Source organism: Sorex araneus, chromosome 2, assembly GCF_027595985.1.
Source record: "Sorex araneus isolate mSorAra2 chromosome 2, mSorAra2.pri, whole genome shotgun sequence".
In the NCBI taxonomy this organism is placed as follows: domain Eukaryota; kingdom Metazoa; phylum Chordata; class Mammalia; order Eulipotyphla; family Soricidae; genus Sorex; species Sorex araneus.
In genome coordinates, this window is record NC_073303.1 from 198855185 (window position 1) to 198859729 (window position 4545).

At 40.0% G+C, this 4545-nt stretch overlaps 1 non-coding gene across 1 annotated transcript; it reads right to left on the minus strand.

Annotated features, from left to right (window-relative positions):
* Positions 1 to 546: 546 nt before the first annotated feature.
* On the minus strand, positions 547 to 665 carry LOC129402741 (5S ribosomal RNA). Its single transcript, XR_008628794.1, has one exon. It is a non-coding gene; the product is annotated as a 5S ribosomal RNA (ribosomal RNA).
* Positions 666 to 4545: the final 3880 nt, after the last annotated feature.

Below are 4545 nucleotides of genomic sequence, written 5' to 3' on the forward strand. Positions count from 1 at the left end.
TAAGAGGTGGAAAATGTTTTCCAACAGCTTGATTGCTACTTGGAAATTTCTGGCAAGTATCTTTTCTTCTGGATTCTTTGCTTCGGGAGTTGAAAGACAAGGGATGGAGGAGAATAAAATGTCCTGACCCACCACAGTAGTTTCTAGAGTCACATGCTATGAAAATTCATAGAACATGGCCTGTGTGTGCATGTATATATATATGTAAATATACATATATACATATATACATATATATGGTAAAAGATACAAGACATGAAATAAAACAAGGCTGAGAAAAAAAAACAAGACAAAATATAGGTGTCAAAAGTTTAAATTAGTAAATCAAGTAGAACATAAACTTTTAAAACTATAAGCAAGGAAGCATATACATGAGTTTTTTTTTTTAAAAATACTGTCTTGATCAAATTTTACTGAGAGAAAATCAAAAGTAACATGAGGTACTGATAAGTCTTGCTGACTGGGGTTTCTCATTAGATGTGGGCCTTCCTCAATTACTCCATATGATGAACTTATGAAAAGTATAAAGGCCCAAAACCCCACAACGGCCTACAGCACCCGGCATTCCCAGGTGGTCTCCCATCCAAGTACTAACCAGGCCCGACCCTGCTTAGCTTCCGAGATCAGACGAGATTGGGTGCGTTCAGGGAGGTATGGCCATAGTATATCCCTCTTGGAGAGCCCAGCAAGCTACTGAGAGTATCCCGCCTGCACAGCGGAGCCTGGCAAGCTGCCTGTGGCATATTGAATATGCCAAAAACAGTAACAAGTCTCACAATGGAGATGTTACTGGTGCCCGCTCGAGCAAACTGATGAGCAACAGGATGACAGCAAAAGTATAACCATACTTTTCATTGATTTCCACTGCAAAATCAGGGTTGATTTTTTAAAAGGAAATTTTAAAGTTATATCTATGCAAAAGTGCATTGAAGAACACAATAAACTTCTAAAATCACAAGAAGTCTTGAATATGCCCAAGCTGGGTTTGAGCCCCCGCATCATACGACCTCCCACGCATCACTGGACATAACTCTCAAGGCCCTCCGCATCTCCACACGAGACCCTGGAGATCCACAATCACTTTGGGGGTGGCCCTCATGGACCTGGCAAAATAGAACCCAAACAGCTGCACATTCTTGAACCCTCGCACTGAACCACTGGCCCTACTCTCCCCAGAAGTGGCTCCCAGTCAGCTGGGCACCACTCGGGCGGTTCCCTCCAAATAGTAACACAAAAAGTAAACAATAAGTAAAAAATGTTTTCTGCTATTTTACATATAAGTAAAAATTGTTTATATATCTCAGTTAAAAGATGTCAGTTCATAGAATTCACCATCTTGGGCCAGAAATGCAGCTCTTATGCCCTACTTTTAATCCCTGTTCCTGAAAAAGAAAAATAAAATTTATAATGATTCATAAACTCAAATTTTTCTCATTTAACTTTATAATGTTTCATTTGTTTCTACTTTCTTCACTTACAAACCCATTTTTTCTTTTTCTTTTTTCTTTTTTTAATTGAATCATAGTGAGGTACACAATTACAAGGTTGTTCATGATTGGGTTTCAGTTATATAATGTTCCAACACCCATCCCTTCACCAGTGTCACGTACATTTCCCACCACCAATGTCCCCAGTTTCTGATCTGGCCCCATCCCACCTCCCTTGCCTCTGTGGCAGGCACTTTCCTTCTGTCTGTCTCTGTCTCTTACTCTCCCTCTCTCTTCTTCCTCTTTCTCTCTCTCTCTTTCCTTTTGGGCATTATGGTTCGCAATACAGATACTGAAAGGTTATCATGAGCTTACCCATTCTTCTATAGCACTTGACTTGCTAACACTTTCCAAGATAAAGAGAAGGGTTGAACACCAGAAAGACTTAAAAAACCTAAGAGCCGTTGATTTTGCTCTTCTCCGTCCAGTCTTGCACTGGGCACTGGGATGTTCTTTCTCTGTTTTAGTCTCCCAACACAAGGCATACATGTATACTCATCCTCTTTCTCTGGATTATGAAAGCCAAGATGAAAATGTCAACAATTTTTGGACCAGTGTAGGGGAGTGTTGTTGCCTATATACCAGCTGATTCTCTGGGTATCCCAGCAAATGAGCTCCTACCATCAATGATGGCTACAACTATCACTGCTGAGCCTGTACTTGCATGCTTAAAGCTAGTCTTCAGAAGACCATGAATACCTCCTCCAACCTCCAACGAGCACATGACCTCCAGTAAGCCCAGCTCTCTGCACAGAGCAGAAGTAGTTCAACAATCTGGTAAAAAACAAACAAACAAACAAACAAAAAACATTACCACAAACTGGGACTGGTAGCTTAACATGTCTCCATAAATTTGCATGTACAAGAGACCTAGTAGATGTACACTTCACCTGGAGGTCTTCATGGAGGGTTGATAACTGCCTCATGTCACAGCTGCCTTCTTGGGCATTTGGAGAAAGAATCTGAAGGGAAATGGTTAGCTTTTTTATTTCTGGGTTTTACTTGTTCTTCAGCTTCCCTAGCAGATGTCAGTCAATGAAAACTAGACTCACTGCTCATAACTAAATAGGTTTGAGCAGACAAAGCAGACACTGTTAGAACAAATGATGCCAAAGTGAAATACAGTCTTTCAGGAAGTTCTATGCGCTTCACAGATATATTTTTTTTGCTTAAATCTTCTCATTCCTGTTAAGCAAGACATTTTTTCCAGTCTCATCACCTTTTTAGACCACAAGTAATTCAGGAAGCTATCGGTTTAATAATTAATAGGATTCGACTAGCCCATTTCTTCCCTTATGTTTTCAATCAATCAGTCATCAGCTACTTAGCATCTATGATGTCCTTGATCCTTTCGGAGTAAGAGCATTAGATTTTTTTTTTCTTGACTTCATTGAGTCCTTTCTTGTCCTTTCACAGTGAATGCTGTGCTGGTTTGCTCAGGCCAGATGCCTTAACTTTCCACTGTTCTTTTGTTCCCTCTTGCCTGTCACCCAGTCTGTCTCCAGTGCCTTTCCGGCTTCCCCTCATTTCCAATTGCTTTCTACTCCATGGGTGTACCCACAAGTTCAGATTATTGAAACTAGTCCTCCAACTGCAACAAGATTTTCAGAATGGTTTCAAACATGAAACTCAGACTGTGCCTTCCCTTATTTAAAATCCTTTAAAAACCTTCTTTCATAAGGATAGATTAATCCATCATGACTGTCAGAAAAGGCAATATATTCACCGAATTCAATGAATTTTAACTGAGCAGATATATATATCCAATACCAATCTAGAGCCTCCTATAAGAAGAATATTCTAAGCACTACCTTACAACAAGCCATTGAGGTAGATATTACTCCTTTACCCATTTCGCAGATGAAGAAACTGAGTCTTTCATACTTCAGGTCATTTTCTGAAGCTTACTTACCAAACTAGTAAGAATGGAGTTGCAATTTGCACCATAGGGTTCTCGTTGGAAGCTGCTCTATACTGCTCTGCTCCGCTTCCTTAGTTCTCAAACAACAAAGACATTCTAGTACCAATCTCTGATATACAAATAGTTCAGTGGTCCATTTCCCACACCTTCAATGAGATTTTACCATTGACATCAACTTTGTACTGAGTAGGAGAAAAAACAGACTCTTAACACCCAATTCTTTCAGTAACTTAGCAACATGCAGGAGAAATTTGGCAGCTCTAGTCTATGGAAAATGGTATGAAGCTTCTTTAACAAAACAAAAATGAAAACTCCATGTGATCCAACAACCCCTCTCCTAGACTTTTAACCAAAGGGCAAGAAAATAAGAATTAAACAGGATGTCTGTACCCGTACGTTCCTAGAGCATTATTCAACAAGTCCAAAACATAGAATCCACCGAAACACCCATTGATAGATGACTGCATAAAGCAGCTGTGGTCTCTACTCTCACCGGAACATGCTGCCATTATGTGGAACAGGAATAATCAAGCACAGTAACAAAGCACAACAAAACTAACTCCTAGACACCGTGTAAATTCTGCTGGTGACAGGAGGAAAGGGTAGGGGAGGAACTTACTGAAGGATCCTTTATGCAGCAGAAAGACATTGAAACTGTAGCAGCAGATGCGGTAAATATTACACACATATAGACATGATGGAAAACCTGAAATTCTATCATGTAGTAAAAAAATGATATATCGGGGCCAGGGCGACAGCACAGCACGTAGGGCGTTTGCCTTGCACGCGGCCGACCCAGGTTCGATCCCCGGCATCCCATATGGTCCTCCAAGCATCGCCAGGAGTAATTCCTGAGTGCAAAGCCAGGAGTAACCCCTGAGCATCGCTGGGTGTGACCCAAAAAGCAAAAAAAAAAAGATATATCAATTAAAAATAAAAGCAAAAACAACAAAAATTGACAGCATCATTTGAACAAATAAGAGACAAGGGTCAATCAAGGAATTGACGGAAACATAAAAAATTGTGTGATGGAGGAAAAATGAAAAGTGTGTGTGTGTTAAAGTAAGGGATAATTGGGATTCTGCAATTTAAACAGAATTGGCATTTTGATATAAACATAATAGGTAAAATCAGAAG